Source organism: Apteryx mantelli, chromosome 28, assembly GCF_036417845.1.
Source record: "Apteryx mantelli isolate bAptMan1 chromosome 28, bAptMan1.hap1, whole genome shotgun sequence".
In the NCBI taxonomy this organism is placed as follows: domain Eukaryota; kingdom Metazoa; phylum Chordata; class Aves; order Apterygiformes; family Apterygidae; genus Apteryx; species Apteryx mantelli.
In genome coordinates, this window is record NC_090005.1 from 5,347,232 (window position 1) to 5,368,644 (window position 21,413).

Here is a 21,413-nt window from a genome sequence, read left to right on the forward strand (position 1 = left end):
GGCGGCAGATGATGGAGTTGCTCTGATGACTCTGCCTCCTCCCAGTGGGTTTGAACATGGCCGAAAGACAGAACCGAGTGCTGTGGTGGGGCTCTGCCAGCAGCTCCCCCCCTCGCCCTCAGTCCAGCCCCAGCTCGGTACCCACTCCAGCACCGTCACGGCCAGCCCCCCTCCTCTGCACAACCAACGCTGCACCCACCGGCACATCACAGTAGGGTGCTTGGGACCTGCTGGTGGGTCAGAGGAGCAGCTACCACCACGTGGGACAGCCAGGCTCACCAAGAGGGCCTCAGCACCTGGACGAACACACAGCTGCTGCTGGGCTGCAGCACACCCGTCCCCTCTCATCAGCAGGGTCCTGTGGTGATCTTGCTCCTTCTGTGACAGTATTTGAGTCCCTGCCAGTTTATATGACATTTTCTAGTGGATTGCACTTGGCCGAGTTGAATGCTTTACTAAAAATCAAGATATATGAATGTCTACTGCCTTTGTTTCATCCTCTAATTTAGCAATTCTATCAAAAATGTAATTAAGTTTGTCTAGCATGATTTGTTCTTAATAAACCCGAGCTGCTCATTACTCATGATTCTGCTATCCTCTTGGTGTTTATAGTCATTAATATTTGCCCAGCTAATTTGCTGGGATTTGAAATGAGATTCACATAAACTTGTACATATTACCTAATTAATAAACAATACTAATGCAGAAGTAAAAGCACATGATCAATACGCAGCACTCAAGCGTTGTTAGAGAATTAATCCTGCCACCGTTCCCTCCCACGTCAGCATGCATCAGCTCCCCAGCGGAGCCACACGGATGCAGGCAGGGAGGCTCAGGCATGATGCTCAAGCCGAGGGGAAGATGGGATGAAAAGCCTGAGGATCTAAGAGCTGCTTTTATGCATCAGACCAAACTCCCCCTGTCTTCTCCGTCCCTGGCAGCAGCTGTTGCTTGGGGAGGAAGATAAGAGAGATGAGGCCCAAGCAACCCTCCTCCTGGCTCCATCTGGCCACTTTTGGGTTGTCAGTGGTTGGGGACCTTATGGCTGATGGCCACCACGGGACCTGTCCTCCCGATTGTCCTCCTTGAGACGGCATCTCTAGCTGGGACTGCTGAGCATCACCTGCTCTGCCAGCTGCTGCTCTTCTCTCTGCTGGTTGCTGCTAGATTAAAGCACCATTCGATGCAGATATTTCCCCTGTGAAGGTAATTAAGCGCCACAATCAAATCATTTCTGATCCTTCTTTTTTAAGGAACCAAATGGCCTGCATTCCTTGCTCCACTCGCTTTTAGGAAATTGTCCCATGAGCCGTGGAAGTCAGTTTCATACAGATCCGCGTCTCTTTTCTGTCCGTCTGCAATGACCCCCTTTCTCTTCCGTCTCCAGCTGGCAGGCCACACTGCACTGATGACAGTCACATTCCTTATGATGCTGAGTTTCCTTCAACAGGGAAACCAATTTTCACAGGTAGCCTGTGACTTCCAAGGAGAGCTGGCAGATCTGACTCCAACTCATGGGGAGGTGCAGGCTCCTTGTCTCCCTGCCTCTGTCCTGACAGGGCCCTGACTCTGGGTAGCAAATAGGGAGCCCCTGGCCCAAATGCTCTGTCCACACAGCTGCCCTCCAGCTCTGCTCAGCCCTAACCCATGCCATGGTGCTTCTAACATCAGCTGCCACTGCTGAACTTCAGCTGCCTCTCAGAGAGAAACCAGGGCTCCTTGGCCTGGAACAAGTCCGACATGGTCTTCCCAGGAGAAAAGCAGAGCAGGGAAGGATCAGGCTTTGCACCTATTTCTTCTGCATAAGGGTGAAAATCTCATGGTAGCATAGCCTGGGCTCAAGTGTCTTCTGCACCATTGTGTGCTGTAGCATAGTGTCCTTCCATCTGCTGCCATGTGAGCATGTCTCCTCGAGCATCTTTGAAGCTATAGCAGCCAGCAGAAGGTCACTGACTCCTTAAGAAAGATATTTCTGGAGAATTCAAAAGCATCGATGGCTATAAGGCTTTTGTTTATACAAATCATTAGCTCATAGTGCATTAAAACAAATGTCGATTTTAGGTCCATGCATAATGTGAGGGGAGATGAAATGAGCCTTTTGCCACAGTGGTCTCAGCAAGAATCTCATCACAGCATATAAATACCTCCAGAGAAGAAGTTAAATGAAGGGCAAGGATGACAGAAAAATTTAAATCATTTTTTTTGATTGAAAATTGGCATTTCAGCAGATTGAAAATGTGCACAGAAATCTGAAAGCCAAAAATAATTACAACAAATTTCAGAAGATGATCTTGGTTTCTCACAAGTTCAGTTTTTTGTTTTTCAACTAAAATCCAACCTTTTCTGAAGACACTGTCCACATCCAACCTTTCAGACATGCCCAGCCTGGGATGGGGGTCAGGATGCTAAGACCAAGCCTAGACACGGTGGGCAACTCCAGTTGCAACTGAGCACAAGAAAAAGCCCAGAGGAAAGCTTCAAGAAAGGGCCGCAGGAACAAGGCTACCTGGTGCAATAGTCCAAAAGTGTCCATCCCTGTGAGCTGCTCACCTCTCTCATTGCACCAGGCAGGAAGAGAGCAGAAGAGCATGAAAAAGCCAACAAAGTAACAAAGCGAGCTGAAACACCCAACTGTGGGCACCTGGAATTTGGAGATTGTTTCTGGGGTGCTCTTGTCCCTACCTGCCCTCAAGGTTGAGCAGGCAGAGAGGCAGGTGCTCCAGGTTCTCACATATTTTGAGGATGTTCCCCGAAATCCTCGCAGAGCCAGTCCGCAGCCTCCTTCCCCAGCACCCCCAACTTCTGGAGCAGGTGCCAGAGGACTCTGCTCTGCACTCTCCTCCTAGCAGGCACTTCATGCCATTCCCCACTCTGCTCCATTTAAAGGTGCATTTATAGCACAAAGTAGATGTTTACAATTTATAATGGTGTTCCAATTATGGGCTGGGAAAGCGCCTGGAATTGAGCCTGTCTCCATTATTTATGGGCAGTGTAATCCTAACCCAATAGATACCTCTCACGGAGAAAGCTAACATTTTTCACTGCAGCACTGAAAGCAGTACTTCATGCTAATAGAGTCCGTTATCAGAGGGAAATAAGCCTGAACAGCCAGCTCCCCAGCTCCCCGGAGAAGAGCATCTTAAAGCACAGGCATCCAGAGGTCTTGATCACAAAAGCAACAGGCTGCTAAAAATGAAGACCTGCTTTGGGGATTACCCCATCCCAAACATGACGGGAGTGGGAGGAGGAGCACGGATGTCCACCTCTCACCAGGAGCAGGGAGGGACATTCCCATCCTTCCCATGCTAATACTGTCTCTCCTCTTCCTTCTGCTTCATGGGGCTCTGTCAGGAGTATCTGTGATTGGAGTTCGGGGACTATTTCATGCCTCCTTGACACCCCACTTATGCAGACCTGCTACCTGTTTTTCCAAGTGGAGCTCGTCCTTATGCAACAGTGCAGCCAGCAGAGACGAGGGATGTTCAGACCAGTTAAACTAGGACTGGAGGGACTGGTCACTCTGTCCTCCCTGCTCCACACAGCAGTCAGCCCTGCTGAGCTTCCTTTCACAAAGGAATTGCAGTTTGCTGCTCACTCCTCTTTTCAAAATCTGACTTCCTAGTTCTTGCTTTTCCTTTAGCTGACTCCCTCCAAAACCTTTACCCTCTTCCCCCGGACATGTGCTCTGGGCTGTGAGAAGAGCAGCACTAATGGGGCAGTCATCTTCAACTCTCTTGATGACCTTGATTTTGCATGACAAGCTGCATACTTAATTAATTAAAGAAAAAAAAAACCTCCATTCCTTCTAAAAGGCCATTATTTTAATTTTGACAGGTAATTACAAGAGAAGAAATGCTAAATCTTCCTGAACACTGTTTGTATTTAGCAGATACATTAATTATGGATGCTTCAAAGCTGAGGCTGGATGTAACTGAAGATGTGTCAGTGGATGAAGGAGTGCTCAGGACCACCTTGAGCATGACTTCCTGATGAGTAGCCCCATCACTGGCTTTCCTTCCATACCATAGGAAGGACCATGCTCTTCTGAAGCTCCATAGTGTGAGCTAGGGATTGAAATGGCTAAATAAAATTCACTAGGGAAACCTCATAACAGCACGACACACTTGGCCTCTGGAACTCATTGCCATCATATATCATCTCCCAGTGTTCGAAAAGGGATCAGTTTTATATGGATAATAAGAAAATCCAGAGTTATATCAAATAAAAGAAATAAAGAACCAAGACATTCTATGAACAGTGGAAATAAGAGAGCCTGGTTTCTCATGCACTAGTGTACTCAGTCTCTTCAATTTGCATCCCACAGCAATTTCAGCTCTTCCCCATGCCCTCTAGAGAAAGAGGAGGTCATTTTGCTGGGTGGTTGCTACTTCCAAACACACTGTCTAATGGCCAGGTGCTGCCCTCCTTCCTCTTGGGCAGGGCATTAATCTGTGTCCCTCTTCTCTGTTCAGCCAACAATTTCCACAAAAGCTGTAGGAACTCCGTTAGCCCTCAGACTGCTCTGCAAGTTTGCTGAAGTTAGACAAGGAGAAGTCACAGGTCACGCAGCAGCTTGGTGGCAGAAAGGCAAGGAGGGCACCTGTGAGCTGGGCACCCGCTGCTATCCCAGCTCATGCTGGCACAGAGTGCACAGGCAGGATGAGGAGTGGGTCTGCCATTGCTTCCTCTGCCTGGATGCTCTGAATCCTTTACTCACTTCTCCCAAGATCTCCCAAGGTAACAAGTTGTTGGATATTCCTGGGCAAGGAGACTCTGTGCTTCTGATAAAACTGTTCCACCTCAGATAAAATAATAAATATTCCTGGAGCCTGAAGGCAAGCAAGTGCTTGAATTCCCAACCTAGGTATCCAAGGCTTAGTGGGGAGCTCAGGGTTCCCCTTGCTCCCCACTGAACATCTAGCTGTGCGCAGGGAGGAGACACCACTGTCTGAGTGTCCCTGTGTCCCGAGGGTTGCTGAAAGGCTGGCACACCAGCAAGGACGTTGGTTTTTAAGCTGCCGCGGCTGAGTTTGGTTGCTTATCACATCATCCACTGCAGCTCTAGAAGGTGATTCATTCCAGCATATGATAAACCCAAGTCACAATAAGCACCAGAGCCAGCCAGAAGAGTGCTTTAGTTTAGAGCTATAATGGAAATAGCAGCTTTGATGAGCCCAGGTTGCCCTTACTTCTGGTCACAATCCAAACCACGCTCAGGCAACGTGAGGGTTTGGAGACAGGCCCAGCCATATGCAACAGTCGTTATTTGAGGGGGTCCAATTAAACAGTCATTAGCCTGAGGCACAAAAGCCATTTGCATCCCTCAGACCAGGAGCTCCACGCCCAGATGCTGCGTCAACGGCAGGCAGGACATGGTACAAGTTGCTGGCTGCTGCAGCGAGACCCATCCGGGTCACAGCTGCGAGAGCGAGGGGACACAAAAGGGTCTCGCTCCATCAGAAATGCAGATGGCTCAGAAAGCATCCTTGCACATCGCCACCCAAAAAAATAGTGGAGATCAGATTCCTTCTCCTTGGTTTCTATTTCAGCTTTGCATTCATCAGCTACAGGAGACAGGCTCGTTCCCCCTGCAGGTTGCTCCCTTTTAATCCTATCCTTGAGGAGCACCTCTGTGCCAGGTCACCCCGGTGAAGGACCACACTCTGCTCCCACTGAGCGGGAGAGCCAGCCTGGTGCCCAGGGCTGGCAAAGCCCTGCAAGGAGGTGCAGCAGGACGGAGTGGCAGATGGCAAAGCTGAGCTGCAGAGCCAGTGATGGTAGCAGCAGGACACAGGGGACAGCCTCCCGGAGAAGCGGTCAAGCCGAATGGTTGCCAGGGAGATGGTGCCCTCCCGTCCTTCTCTTGCTCCTGACCTTTCAGCTTTAAATGGTTTCCTGCATGGCTCTATGAATAAGCAAAGTCATTTAGTGCATCTGTAAGTGTCATTAGCAGGGTAATTTGCACACACTGTAGTTGTAGCTATCATTAAGAGGGCAATTTGCAAAGACCAGCAATAAGTCAATTAGAGTTGACATGATATTACAACCGGTGCCCATCTGCAGAGTGGAGCTGACAGGAGGGTGAGACCCCTGATGGTGGCTACCTCCTGCTTTTGCCACTTTGTCCTGCAGCTCACCAGTAAAGTCCCGGTTCAGCAGAAGCCCTTTAGTTTTTTTCCCAGCTACCCCACCTGGCAACAGCTCCAGTAATTGGTCAGTGCTAGTCTAAAGCATGTGATGGGGCCCTGGGTGCTCCAGCAAGGTGTTGGCATAGGGATAAAGGACCCGGCAGTGTCTGATATCCGTAGACTTGCTGAGCGAGGCTCAGCTGGGGGGCGATCTGGTGGACCATGCACAGACAGGAGCCACGAGCACGCTGCCGGAGCACAGCTATGTTTGTATTTGCCCCAGCTGTATGTTAGCAGAGGATTTATCTCATCCTGGAAAAGGTTGTATTCAGCCAAGAGAGAAGCCAGCTTTTGCAGGCTGACATCACATTTGGGTGCAGATCCAGGCAAATCTGAGCTGATAAAAGGCACAACATGACACCGTAACTCGGTGCTTATGCCCCTTTGAGGCCCTTTCTCTGAGCTCTCATCTCAGACCCTCTGCACACTCATGCAGCTGCCTTCGTATCCAATTGCCCTAGAGTTTTTCCTCAGTAATGAGTGTGAGATTCTCAGGTTTACTAGAAATCAGAGCTCTGGATCAGAGGACCTTGCTCCTAGACTGAAGGCTGCTGCACTCCAGCCCCAACCTGGCCTCCCTACCTCACAGGTACACATGCTCCAGCTGTGCGCTCTTGCGCTGCGGCACTGTCAGGTTTCTATGCTTTTCTTGTCAATGGGCAGATACAGCATTAACACATCACGGCAGGCCCCAGAAGGCTGGGTTAGAGCCAGGCTCTCGCTTTAAATACAACCGCTGTCAATGAATAACCTACGCAGTAAGGAAGGCTCTGCATGTGCCTGACAGCAGGGCTATAGCTCTTTAGCATTTGACTTCCCCTCGGCCCCAAAGGAAAGTGCATCCAAAAGTCACTGCAAACTGCCATACAGTCTTCACATTTGCCCAAGAGGAACCTGTTGCAGCCCAACCTGGGGACAACTTCAAGGACCCCTGACAAGGTGTCCTGCTGCCCTCACAGCTATTAACGCCCAAACGGACGCACTGCCAAAGCAAGTGTCCCTGGATGTTTGTACCAAACAGTAATCATGCTGGAGTCACCTTATTGCTCTTTGAACAGGCTTGGAAAGAAGCAGAGAATAAATTCAGATTATTAAAACTCTTAATCACTTGTTATTGTCAAACGCAGGGAGACGAGACAAGGACCTAAGAGCTATCAAAGGCAGAATGGGCAGAGCCAGCCAAGAGACTGTGCTAGCGGTCTGCTACGGGGTTCAGAAGGACTCTGCTCCCCTTTTCAAGCAAGCAAAGGACAAGCAGAAATATCGGTGCTCTCCAGACCATGAGGAAAAGGCCACAGACCAGACCATGCAGGAATGGATAGATGGAGATCCCAGCCATGAAGCACTGGGAGAGGGCAGGAGGCTCACAGTTGTGAACACTGACCCTGCTGATGAGCAAGGCCAGGGACTTCTCAGGCTGTGTCCACCCCGTGCAGTGCAGGATGAGGCAAGAGTTCTCCAAGCAGCTACATCAGCCATTTCGGCTGATTGGGATGATCTCCGCAAGGAGGGAGGCCTGACAGGGGCCAACTGCCATGAACTGCATCCAGCAAAGCAGTGGGGAGTGCTGCCTTTGGTGAAGGGTGGAGATAGACAACCAGGGATGGCAATCCCTGCCCTGGACCAGGACATGTTTGAGGTCTGGGTCACCGCACCAGGCCTCCGAGATTTTCAGGGGCTCTTTGGTACCTACTTCATTTTGAGGCTCGAGCCTTTCATCCTACTGCCTCCCTCCAGCATGAGTACCACAGGGACAAAAGTGCTCCTCTACTGCGCAGGGACGTTGTAAGGATAAGTGCGTTAAAGACTGCGAGCTGGCGAGACATATTACTATGGTAACGAGACTACCACATACCTGAGACAGACAGGGAGGATAAGGCCTCAATTAAAAAAAAGAGCAGAGAGGTGCAGAAGAACGGGGTTCTTAGTCTAACCTTTGCCAGCTGGGAACAGGAGCTGCTCTGTCACCTGGACTGATGAGCTGAGAGAGAGAGAGGAGATAAAGCAGATGAGACAGACAGAAGAGGCAAATCAGCTCTGCTGTGACCCTCCTCTCTGCTCTGGAGAGGCTGATGGGCACTAGACCACGCGCACCCCAGCTCCGCCAGAAATCAGCCAGAAAGCCAGCAAGACGCTTCCCATGGTTTTGAAGGCTCCTATTCCCCAATTAGTCTTTGCTCCTTCTGCCATGGGTTTGCAGACGCATTGATGTTCAGTCATTGAGACCAACCTTCTCTGTAGCACAGGCCATTTCATCACCACCAGTCACCCAATAACTCACATGGGAACGAAGCATTTCTCCAAAAAGCATCCAGTCTCTGTGGGAGGACCCACCTCTTCCCTAAGGCGTTTGCTCTTGCAGTTAATCATCCTGTCTGGGTAAAGCATGAGCATAATTTCTCACCTGAGCCAGCCTGGCTTCCCTGCCAGCCACCACTTCTTGTGCCTTTCTCTGCTGGATGAAACAGTCCTTCAGCAGCTTTTTCCTCCCTTTAGAGATGCTTACACTGGAACAAAGTTACCTCACAGTCTTCTTTTTGAGGAAATGGAAAGTGTGAACTCTCTTTTCCCACCAGGCATTTTCTCCTACTCACCCATCATTGGGGAAAAGGGTGTGGAAGGATCAGATCTGATCCACATCCTTCCCAGTGTATGATGCTTATTAAATAGGTTTTATCCTACTCACCTGCACAAAATTTCTCACACAGGTGCTTCAGGGCTTACAGAGGGGACATTTCTTTTAACAGTCAAAAGTTTTTAAATCCCATAATTATATGCAATTCATAGTAGTTTGTAGGAGCAGAACAGCATCAGCAACTTCTGTAGCATTCGACACAAAAGCATCTTCCAAATGTCTCTTTTGTGTGGTTTTGCCCATAATCACGGCAGAGAGATAAAGTTCTGTAATTTATTTCCACTAATACAGTCAGTCAGCAATTGATGTTTTTATGAGGGTGAATATGTCTGTGGGATGTCCTAATATTTATAGGACAGTAAATTTGATTTATATGGAATACTCAGCGTCGCTATTGATAAAAGCCCATTGTTTCCAGGAGAGCTAATATGATTTGCATTGATTAGATTAATATCAATTAAGCGCTCCCAGGTTTGCAAAGCGCAGTCTCTTGGTGGTTTCCACCTGCTCTAACCTGAGCAAGCAAGCGCGCTGTTTGTTTTGCAGGCAGAGTAGGTGTTTAACTCAAACAAGAGCAACAAGGGACTTTCTTTCTTTTTTTCTGCCTGGGCTGATGCAAAACCTGAAGGCTCATTCCCTTGAGCCCAGCCCAGCAGCCAGTTCAGGCTGACATCCCTGTTCTCAGGTCCATTTTGGGGTTAGGATGTATCTTCACCAGGAGGGATACTCTCCCATGCTCATTTTCACGGCCCTTTGCTGTCCCTGAGGACAGCCCGGCTGCATCCATGCCTGCTTCCCGGGCCCCAGACCTGGCACCTGGAAGGCATCTCAAGGCAGTTAGTGACCCTCAAAAAGCTTCTTGGAGGACAGTGCTCCCCCAGGAGCAGGGGGGAAGTGAACCTCCTCTACTGCTGCCCTGCTGCACTGAGCTGCTTGCAAGGCTGCAAAATCCTGGCTTTGCTGAGCATCTCGAGAAGCGGTGGCATTCCTGGCATGGCCCAAGCCCCAGAAATGCAGCTCTGCTTGCTCAAGAGGAATGCAGCTTGCAGACAGTGGGGCCAGACGTGCCGGGAGACATCAGAGCCTGGCTGCTTCTGGGCCAGGGCTGACCCAGGCTGCCCTCGTCTCACGCTCCCCAATCTCGTATAAGGAAATGTAATTTAGTGTAAGGTGCACGTTGTGGACATGCATCTTCTGGATGTGTCTGCTCATTGTCAATGTGCAGTAGCCCAGCGGGAAGGTGTAGCAGGGACCTTATGGCTACAGCAACTCTTCATAAACCGCCTGATCGCAATGGTGTTTCAGTGCCCTCTTGTGCCCAAGCTGAGAGGTTTTGTGGAGTAGCTGAGCCTGGGGAGATGCTGTTGTGCAGGGCTGTGTCTCCCTGCTTAGCACCCTGGAGGCAGAAGAACCCTGGTCCTGGGGCCAGGGGATGCTTTTCCCACATCCGGCAAAGAAACGGCACATCTTCAAGACCTTCGAGGGAGACTTCATACTTGCATAGTCCTTAGGCATTAGCTGGGAATACTCCGGTCTGGCTGCTTAGGATGCGTCCTTGAAGCTGATGTGCGGCCAGGCCTTGTCCCATTGCAATTGCTGTCACCTGTTTCACGCACCGCAGCATTGGTAAGGACAGTGGCAATGGTAGTCTTTAGGCAGAGGGGGCAAGGTTTTCCACCTTGATCAAACCCCTCAGCATGATAGCATGATCCCGAGCTAATGCCTGAAAACCATTAAGGGATAAAAATGCACAAAACCCAGGGCTTAATGTTTTTAAGTACCAGGTGCCTTGAACTGAAAGTGTAGCCACCCATAGCTGGGAATGAAGGGGTGCCTTGGAGCCATTCCCCATGAAAACAGGGTACCCCATGCCAGCCCGTTGCTGCTGGAGAGAAGCCTTGGAGGATGTGATGGGGCTGGAAACGACTCCAAGATCTGCTGTGAAACCCGGTTCACCTGCCCACGAGGGCACAGATTCCCAGCCCAGCATATCTAGGATTTTCTGCATTAACGGGCTGTCTTAAGCTGATACTCCCACGTCAGCCAGATCCCTGCCGCTGTTCCCTTCCCCCAAGAGATGTCTTGGCTGAGACGTGCTGAACAACAAGGGATTTGTCCCAGCTTTGACCTGGCGGTATCAAATGCTGTGCAACCCATGCACCCTCTGAGCCCAGCCTTTGCAGTATCACGCCCTGGGATGGGGAGGACCAAGATGAGCCTTCTTCAGCCTCCAGACAGTGCAACCCGTCCCAAGCCCATCGCATAACCTTTTTCTGGAGGATGGAGTTTGACAGGCTCCAGAGTCAGCCTGAAAGCTTACATCCAACAAACGATAACTGTATGGTGAGATGACAAATTCAATCTCATTACAGCTCAAAGAAGGTTAAACAAGAGCCATCTTCCTAGCAGTGGTTTAACTCCTCCTGACAGGGAAGCCTTCCTTGCATAGGTAAATAATTTAAAACCTGATTCTCCAGCTGACGATAACTCAAAGTCTAATCGTGTGCGTTATTTGAGTTGTCAGGCAGAACTGAGTCACAAGCTGGACCAAGATGGGCACAGGAGAGGAGCTGGGACAGGCTGGGGCAGGCTTGTGCCTACAAACCCCCATAGTTAGATGAAGACTTTTCATCAGCCAACCTGGGAATCACATAAAAGCAGAAACTTTCCTTCCAAAATGAGAAACACAACTCCTCGAGTGAGGGGATTGACATCCTCTGAGCATGGCATCTGCTTCCCTCAGGGCTTCTTCACAGCAGAAATCAGCTCAGGACTTGGAGAGGAGACACCTGAGGAGATGTTGAGGAGCACCATGAAGCCAGCGGTTCTACCAGTTATGAGGGAAAATTGCCCCTAGCAATGTCACCTTCCAGCAAGGGAAAACCAGGGTGGTTCAGGTAATCATGGGCTGAAGCTGCAGCTACTCTGGAAGTGACAGGGCAATGACTGTCAATAGCCACAGCTCGAGGATGCATCGTGGTGCAGATGGGCCCATCAGGAGTAGCTCCCCTCACTCAGAAACTCCTGGAAACCGTGAAGGCCATCAGGGAAGACTTTGAGCAGGCTGCTTTCAGCTCATATGCACCCATCTGCAAGATGCAATGTGGTCACAGACAGCAGCATGGTGGGATGAAGCATTGCACAGTTGTGTCTGGGACAGTGTGGTCCCACTCATGGTCAGAGCCAGGTGCTCTCCTTCCTTGTGGCTTGTTCTTGCACATACCATTATGCAGGGGGAGATATTGAATCCAGCCCAAATTGTGCGGTCATGTTTTCTGGCATTTTTGTTACCGATGTGACCTTTTGCAATGAATTCACCACTCAAAAAGCACAGATCTGCCCAGAGATTAGTGCAAGACTTTCTGCTCCCTGTGCAAATATCCCTTCTGTTTGCAACGTCCCTGGACTGGCAAATGGGGAAAGAGCTGGCAAAATATTCGTGCTGTCAAATGATCCCTGCAAGCTGGAAAATGCTGCAGCCACAATCTCAAATTCTTTCATGTGACAGGAGCCTGGCAACAGTTGGAGGAGGAGAAAAGCAACGCAAATGAGGAGCCACCTTTAGTTGGAAACTTGTTCTTTCATTTGTTCTGGTTCTCCCGAGCCTCTGTCTCCTGTGTGCTCTGCTCTAATTAGCTTGGAAAAACGATTTAGCTGTTGTCATTCTTCCTCCACCCGCATCCCCCTGCTTCTGCTTTGGTCCCAGGCACTCACATTGAGAAGGCTGTGAGCCCACTACGCTCTCTCTGCTTCCCAGATTTCACTGGAAGTCATTGACTCTGCTTCTGATTGGATGAGGCAGAGGATTTTTAATGCTATAGGAAAGCAAATGACTTGAAAGTAACATCTGAAGGCAGGTCTCCCCTGGGAGCACATTTTGCCCCTCCATCCTAGCAAGGGTCCCCTTCACCCTTTGCTCATAGAGCTGTTCCAGCTCCTCTCCCTGGCCAAATGAAGGGAGCTTGAACGATGACACCTGGGTTAGGACTTCAGAGACAACTGTACCAGCTAGGGTACAGCTAGGGTACCTCAGGCCATACTCTTAGCCAGGAGACCTACACCAGCAGGAGACTGTAGAACAGATGTGGCCAAAGGGAAGATCCAAAGTAATCTTCACAGGGCATCCCGAAGGCAGCGACTCCTCATGGGCTGGGCAGAAATCATTTCTTGTATCGGTGAGTAGTTGCCAGTTTAGTGTTCAAATATCAAGGTTGGGTGAGCTAAGAAATTAAGGGGAAAATGACTTCTTGGGCTCCTTTTCTTCCCCGCCCAGCTAACTCAGCTTCCTCCTTTGCAGGGGAGAAAAGGGGTCAGCTGTCTCTAGGCACATCAACCCACAGAGCCCCACCATGTCTCATCGGATCACTTTTATAATTTCATTTGAGGGGCATGAGTCTGCTGCATGCAAGGTGCCGCCCTTTCCAATCAGTCCAGACCATTCAGCTCTGGGAGTTCCTATGAGCCTGCGCCGTTCCCAGACCTTTGTCACCAGGTTCTCAAGGAGGTGGAGGCACAACCTGCAGCCCAACTTGCCTGTTTGGGATATGCCTCCCAGCACTTCCTGGGGGAGGGGGAAAGCTGTGGGGGCAGGAAAAGGAGAAGGGCTGCTGAACAGTGATGACTTCAGCAGTAACATGTCAAGCTCTCTGCTGCTACACGTCCCTATCACCCAAGCTTTTGCACCAGTTGTGAACAAAAGCCACCCCCATCCTGACACCCCGAATAACTTGCTGTACCTAAGGCCTTCAAGGAAGGAGGCCAGGAAAGGAGGGACTGAAACACAGGAGGAGGGAGAATGAGGAACCCCAGGGCAGATCATCTCGCAAGGGAGGCCAACTGGGAAGCTTGGGGGAGAGGAGGCAGAGGGCTAAACTGGGAGCAGGCCCATAGCTTGCACCAGGCAAAGCACTTCTGTCCCCCAAGAAGTAACACATGGCAAGGGGAGAACTTGCAAAATTTGGATTTTGCACAGCCATTGGTGGTTTGCCCGGGCCCTTTTTCAGGAGCGCAGCTTTTTTTAGAGATTTCTGCAGCAGTTTCGGCCCTGGGGCTCTCTGCCTTTCCTTGACACAATCAAGGCCACTCACTAAACAATATTTCTTCTAGTTGCCTTCATCTGACACCCATGGCTGTCTCTTTGCGTGATCTTTCTGTCTTCCAGGAGTATTACTGTGATAAGCTAAATATCTTCTTCCATCCCCGAAGTATAAATTGGCCACTGGCATGGATTTGCAATTTATATGTTAATTGCATCTGCCTCAAGGGACTGTGCTGACCTGCAGAAAGGGAGGTTTAATTGGAAAATATGCAAAAGATGCTCCTGACTTTGTATCCTAAGAGGGAGTTCCCTGCAGTCTGTGCAAGCAGTTGAGAACAGGCAGCCTTTTCAGAGATGCACCAAACCTCGCCTATGCTGAGAAACATGATCTCACTAATTAGGCATCAGTCTGTGCCACATAATAGCAAAAGAAGCCAGTATAATTACACTCATTCCTAGCTGACAAAGAGAAAGTCCTTTAATCCAGATTCTGCCAGTTTTAACCCTAGACTAATGATCTGGCACCAGGCAGGATACTGGAAAAGTTCAAAATTTTAAGAGGAACTCCAACAAAGTAGTTGTCAAGGTTTCCACACCTCTGACAATGTCCCAGGAGGAGATCAAAACCCAGCATCTGAGTAACTGGAGAAAGATGTCCCTGCGCATGGATCTGGTGTGGTACCAGGAGGGCTCAGACCTGCTTGTGGATGACTGTGTCTGCCCAAGATGGGGGTTTCTTGGAGTCGTGGCCATGGCTGCTAGAGCACTAGCACCTGCTGATCCCCTGCAGATGAACACAAATGGAGAGGTGGTGTTAAGGCTGCACGTACAGCCTGAACCTGCCAGCACAGGGCAGCAGAGCTGGGTCCGAGCACCCTTCCCATGAGACCCGCAAATGCAGCAAGGACTGATCTACCGGCACCATCAAGAGCTTCCCTCAGGAAGGAAGGATTCCCACAGGATGGGAAGGACCTCCCTGGTCATGGGAAGCTGGGGACCTACAATCTCATGGATCTTTAGTTCCCAACAAGGCTAAGGGGACAGCCAGTCGCTGCAAGTTTGTCCTCCCTCTGTCACTGCCCTTTTCTCACACTGCCTTAGCATCTTAGGACCCTCTGAGGGACTCCAGCTGCAAACCTCTATAGCGTGGGCGTGCATTAGCAGGCTGCCACACCAGTGCTGAGCAGAAAGGCTGCATCCTTTCTGTAGCAATACGGTGATGTTCAGTAGCTGTTAATACACAACAATAATAATAAACTAAAAAAATGTTCATTAATAACTCGGCAAGAACTGGTCCAAGATCTCTCAGGCAACAAAATAATTGCAAAGACGCACCCTCTAGGATATGGAAACACTACAGGGAGATGTTCCCGCATAGTCTGGCTCTGCCTTTGTGCTCAGAAACCAGCGCTGAGATTGTCAGCAACCTCTGCCCCATCCAGAGGAAATCGCCTGCAGGACCAGACTGGTGGGGACAGTCATTCACCACTGCAATAGGGGTGGGAAAGTTGACGGAAAGGGAAAAGAAACAACTTGCTGAAAGTCGTTCAGCGAGCCAGCAGCAGAAAGAGGACCTGGAGTTCTGGCTGCTGGCTGCGCTCTGTCCTCGAGCCCTGGGGATTTCCATGTACTCAGGGTAAGACGACAGTAAGAAAAACCGAGCTAGGAATGCAGTGAGGCCCCAAGCCTCACAGTCCTTGCCTCCTTTCCTGAAAGCCCATCACTTCTGCAGGGGCCCTGCAGCATCACAGCAGGATATCTTGTACCTAATGACTGCATTGCAGAGCATACATGCAGGCAAATTAAATTGTTGTTGTGCTGGCATTTCTTCATCTTAAGCCTTCTGTTTATCTACCTTATTTCCAGAGGGTTTTTTTTTTCCTTTATTTGGTTTTAGTAGCATTTCTTTCATTTCAGCAAAGAAAAAAGAAGGGACAGTTCTCTATTTCAGATTTCTTTCCTATTTGTTAGTTGAAAAGGTAGCTCTGTACCCTGCAGAATGCCTTTCCTTTGTGAAAGGGAACTAGTCTCCAGCATAGCCCAGTATGAAACAAGGCAGGAAAATCAACTCAGCAATTGCACAGATCAGCTGCAGAGCCATGCAGGTCCTTGGGAATCAACGCCTCTTGCCATCATCGCTTCCAACCTGCTGAGCTGAGAAACCACCAGGAACGAGACTGAGCCTAAGTCCCACTGAAGACTTAAGCCCTGTGAGAGAGGAACCTGCCACCGCAAAGCCAGAAGGAGCCTTCCCTGAGCTATTTACGAGCAGGAAGTCTGCTCTGGAAGGTCTTCAGTGACCTCTGTAGTGCATTCAGAGAGGCTTCACCATCGCTTTCAGCCAGGTTTCGCCTGTCCCCGGTGCCCAAGGCACTCCAGTCCAGCTGCTGGAGAGGAAGGCCAGCATCACTTTCTCTGCCCAGGCCGGTGTGTTCACCGAATGGCTTGGGGCTACACTGAATGGGAGCCTGAATTTGCTCCAAAGTCCAAGAAACCTCCCCAGAGCTGGTGGCAGACTTGCTGGGATTGCAGACAGCAGCCAAGCCTGGGACATCTTACACCTCCCTCACCTTCGATGGCTGGAGATGGTGCCTCGCTGAGCCTCACACCTGCCTCCCCCGTTTCACTGCTTCCTCCCCATGAAGTTTGGCTCTGGTTGTAGACAAGAAACCAAATTTCTGCTTCCCTTTCTCTAGCTCTCAGGGCTCTCCCTCACACGGAAGTTAATGATCCCAGCCTGGAGACTGATTTATCATGTGAATAACTCCTGGACACAGAGCACAATCCCTAAGCACCGCTCGACTTTACGTGTCACCACTGATAAACTCTCTTGCCTGCCTCGCTGGAGAACAAGGTTCATTTCTAAGAGCTAACGTGGTTTACGTCGATCAGTATTTCAGCCTTTCATAGAATTTCATTAAGGGTTATTAGTGGCTGTGTAATCGCCACCAGAGCAGGGTTTCATGTTCTGGTTAATGAAGTGTCAGTCCCTCTGAAGAGAAGATACATATTTTAATAATGTTTTAAATCTGCAGTGGAAGCAGGCGCAGCCAGGCAGGGAGAGGAGAGCGAGACCTGGCCGGAGGCGGGTGTTTCGTGCCCCTGCACCAAGCACACGTGGGAAAGTGGATGAGGACAACCCTGATTCCCGCAGGAACAGGAGAGCAGGGAGGAGCGCGATGCTTGAACGGATCTGCCAGCCCCAAGCAGGGAACATGAACATCTGCCCAATAAAGTCACATCACCCTGGTTCACCATTACTGCAGTTTTAACCTCCAGGACCCCCGCAAAAAACACCTGATATAACCCAGAGGTTTCCTGAGGGCTGGAGAGAGGAGCACAGCTCCCAACAAGCAGCACAGGGGCCCTGCAGGGCAGCTGGGACCCATGAGATATCCTCCACCGTCTGCCCAGCTCTGGGCAAGCTCTTTGCAAACCCTGCCACCCAAGTGGCTTTGGAGGTAGGGGAAAAAAAACACCACTTTTTAATCCTCCTATCCCAGCCAAGCCAGAGCAAGGGCTCCACTTTTTCTGCCTTCAAGGAGGGCTTTCAGCTCAAACTGGTCGCTATGCTAAGGGTGGGAAGTGTGTTCAGCTGTCCCCGTGAGTGCCGTACTTGGCCCGGAGCAAGCCTCCATCTCTGGCCCTGGCTCCAGCTGGTTGCTAATATGGGCATGGCCAAAGATACTACAGTTTTTCACATTTCACAGCAAGAGAGGGCTGAGAAATGGAGAGAAGCTGAGGCACAATCAGGGTCTTAAATGCTCTTTTCCCCTTGGAAAGCCTCAGTCCTGCTCTTGCTGATGCTGAGGAGCAGGGTCCCGTCTGGACCCGAGTGTGCACCTCCTCCTGGCAGCACCCTGGGAAGCAGAGCTGGGTCTCGGCAGCGTCAGCGGAACCCGCCATCCTCCACGCGTGATGTGTTGAGTGGCGGTCGGGCGATAACATCGTACAGATGAGGAAGGAAATGCAGCTTTGGTTTTCTTGAGAGGTGGCAGCCCGGTGCCTCCAGGGACGAGCTGCACCTCTGCACACCGACCGTCTCTGCGATCAGGCACGGCGGTCCGCAACCAAGGCCAAGTCAAACAGCGGGGATGTAATTTAACTCAAAAACACGTCTTTTCAATGCTTTGTGAAAGGACACCATCTAGCGCCCATGGAGTGACGCTCCAAGGGGACACCGGAGTCGGCGGTACCTTCAGGAGTTCTTTTGGGATCTGCTGGGCTCCAGGGAGGAACGACCCCGCTCCCGGCGCCTGCGCTAGCCCCTTGGGTCGTCCTGTGCATGCCGCAGCACCATGGGCTGAATATAACCCGTAAATAAACCCAAGTGTGCCGGCCCTGCTCCTGCATCCGTGCAGAAGGATGTTGCAGGTAGCATCGAGGCACAGGGCAGGATGGGCTCCCCAGGCCCAGCTCCAGCCCTTGGTTTGATGTCCCTGCGGTGGGACAGGGATTGGCGCACGAGCAATCAGCTCTCGCTTGAATACCGAGGGGCTCCTAGATGTCCTGAGATCAGCCGTGGGGTGCCCCACGCCGCGGCGGGGCTGGAGCTGCGGGAAGGCCCCGTCCCCCTCGCGATGCCCATTTTCACGTGCGACAGCTGAATATCTGATAAACAAATTCCTCTTTATTACTCCTAGTTGAATGCAAGAAGATGAAAAGTCTCCTTCCCATCTCTTCTCTGGGATGACCTGGCCATCGTCCTCCCTCTCACACCGTGTCTGTTGCCACCTCTTGCTCCCAAAAACTAAATGAAGCCGGCAAGAGCACACAGGGCTTGTGCAGGGGTCCGGCACCCCCTGGGCGCTCTGCTTTCAAACTGGTCCCAACGTGGGAGCCAGACTGGTCAAACTGGGCTCCCGCAGAGCTTTTAGGGGCAGGTCACTGGGAGATGAGGCTGAGTGCTCGGGTCCTGCGTGGGCAAAACGCGGTGGTGGCAACAGGGGAAGCAGGGACGCATCCGCCCGGAGGGATGGCTTGATGCACGTGCCGCCTTGGGTGATGGAAAGGGAGGCAGGAGGGTGAAGACAAGAAGAGGGGACGAGAAAAAGAAGGGGAAGGATGAAAGGAGCAGGATTAGCTGCGGCCGAGGCTCTCGGAGCCAGAGCTGGGAGGACAGAGAGGACGAGAGGGACCGAGCCAAGCCCAAAGGGATGACGAGGCTCATCCCAGCAGCCCCAGGCCGGGGCCGTGGGTGCGCTGGTGGCGGGTGAGGTGCGAGCGGTGGCCGAAGGCCTTGGCGCAGAGCAGGCAGCGGTAGGGCCGCTCGCCCGTGCGCAAGCGGGACCCGGAGGCGCTCGGCAGCCTCCCCGCACGGCGGAGGGCTCGGAGAGGCGGCGGAGGGCTCTCCACCAGCCCCCCTGCCAGGTTTTGGGGGGCATCGCACTGCCCACTGCAGCCCTCCTTGCGGCCAGCCCCCCAGCCTCGGCCCTGGTCCTCCTGCCAGCGTTTCGGCAGGGTCGGGATGGCTCTGGCCTTGCCGAGGGCTCCCGCGCGAGCCAGGTTGCCGTGGGGGGCTGCTGGGACCACCAGGGCTGGGTTGCTCCGAGCTCAGGGGGGTGCCCCCCCCCCGAACACCCCCGAAAACGCACCCCTGGCACCTGCCGGCTCCACGCTGCCGTCCCGAGGAGGCGCCTCTTCCTTTGCTTTCCAAGTCCCGCTGCCTGCCGGAGCAGAGACAAACACGTCTCGCGGGGAGGGAGGGCAGAGCGGAAACCTGCAGCACATCCCTGCTCCGCCGGCCTTTACCTCTGCCGCCGGGGCTCTTCAGGGGCCTCCGGCATCACCGGACTCTCCCTTCTTGCTTCTGCTGCTTCACCAGCTCCCGCAGCATTTTCTCCGCCTGGCTCCGGCCGACGGTTTGCAGGACGGCCTTGAGCTGCTTCTGGAAATCGGAGAGCGACGGCCCCCGGCTCTGGGGGGTCATTGCTGGACCCTGCGGCAGCTCCAGCTGCCCCTGGGGAGGCTCCGTGTCAACATCTGCAAAGCAAAGCCGGCGCTGAAGGGTTTTCTGCCAGTGCCACGCGCATCTCCAGGCAGGAGGCAGAGGGGTCCTGTATGGCACCAGGGTGGGAGCGTGGAAAACACGAGGAAACAGGGAACGGGAAACTACAGGCAGGGTGAAGAAGGGAGCCTGGAGCCCCCACGGCCACGCACGGCCACAGGCTAATAACTGAGGCCACTGCTTTTTCCTCCTGGCTGACAACTCACGGCGCAGCAAGCTCCGGCGCCTGGGGGGCTCCGCAAAGGCAGATATCCGAGGCCAGCTGATGGCGATCTCTTCCGCTAGCAGAAAGCAGCGGGAATGAGAAATTAGACAGAAGCATATGCAATAGTTGCAGACACTTCTCCTGACCCCCAAGAAATGGAAACGAAAAGGCAAAGGCAAAATTTCCGCGGGAGCCAGCAATGCAATGCGAGGTTGGACTGCTGCCGCCCGATGGAGCGGCACAAAAAAGCCCGTCTTGACCGGCAGCGACAGCCCAGGACGGACGCTGGGTTCCGGCGGGACGGAGCGGTTCCCCTGAGAGCTATGAGCAGAGACAGACGACGAGTTTGGGCTCCCACCGTCCCCGCGACAGCGAGGGCCGGCATGCACGCTCCCTGCGTTTTGGCATATTTGGATTTATAGCCCCGGCCCTGCAGAAGGTCCCTGGTGACCATCGCCGCCGCACACGGTGGCACGGGAGAGCCTTACCCAGGGAGAGCACCGACTCGTAGCCGTCCTGCATCGCGTCCATGGGGCCACGTGGGGCCGAGGGGCCGCTCGGGGCCTCCCGCACTTGCGAGCGGAGCGGCCGCTGTTCACACCGGGGTAGCCCAGGGTATCCCGCTCCAGCGCTTGCCCCACGTCAGCTCCCTGCAACCTCTGCACCCCACACCAGCTCCATCCCTCGCCCCACGCTCACTCCAACCTCTATCCCTTGCCCCACGCCAGTTCCTGGCTCCGTCTCTTGCCCCACGACGGCTCCCAGCTCCATTCCTCACCCCACACCGGCTCCATCTCTCGCCCCACACCAGCTCCATCCTTCACCCCACACCGGCTCTATCCCTTGCCCCACACTGGCTCCCTGCAGCCTTCTTCACCCCACACTGGCTCCATCCCTCACCCCACACCGGTGCCATCCCTTGCCCCAAACAGGCTCCCAGCTTCATCCCTCGCCCCATGCCGGCTCCATCCCTCACCCCATGCCGACTCCATCCCTCGCCCCACGCCGGTTCCATCCCTTGCTCCACACCGACTCCATCCCTCGCCCGATGCCAGCTCCCAGCTCCAACCCTTGCCCCACACCAGCTCCCAGCTCCATCCCTCGCCCCATGCTGGCTCCATGCCTCGCCCCACGCCGGCTCCATCCCTTACTCCACACCGAATCCATCCCTCATCCCACGCCGGCTCCCTGCAGCCTTCTTCACCCCACACTGGCTGCACCCCTCGCCCCACACCGGCTCCCAGCTCCATGCCTCGCCCCACACCGGCCCCGGCCCCCCGGCTCGCCGCAGCCCCCCGGGCCGCAACACGCCGGACCCGGCGCTGCCGCTGCGCTACCCG

At 52.7% G+C, this 21,413-nt stretch overlaps 1 protein-coding gene across 1 annotated transcript in view; it reads right to left on the reverse strand.

The window, feature by feature from the left end:
* PSMC5 (proteasome 26S subunit, ATPase 5) overlaps window positions 1-21,413 on the reverse strand; it is a 142,633-nt gene that overhangs the window by 94,773 nt on the left and 26,447 nt on the right. The gene's annotated exons all lie outside the window — the stretch shown is intronic.